Here is a 257-nt window from a genome sequence, read left to right on the forward strand (position 1 = left end):
CGGAGCAGGCATTCCGGAATATGCTACTCCCAATGCAGTAAAACGATACAAATACAAACACATGTACACTGCGGTGGCAGTTGCTGGCCGGAACGCGGGTGTTGTGTGGTTCCGGGTCAATGTCGAAGAAAATGACGCTGTGCGATTGGTCCTATCCGTAGCCACACAGAGAAATATTACTTGAGCTTTCTCCTACCTCGCCGTTTTTTCTCATAAACTCGAAAATTCTTCATGAAATATCTCACAGTGTGACTAAC

This window comes from Musca autumnalis, unplaced genomic scaffold (genome assembly GCF_047663935.1).
Source record: "Musca autumnalis isolate F117 unplaced genomic scaffold, ASM4766393v1 scaffold_1, whole genome shotgun sequence".
NCBI lineage: Eukaryota > Metazoa > Arthropoda > Insecta > Diptera > Muscidae > Musca > Musca autumnalis.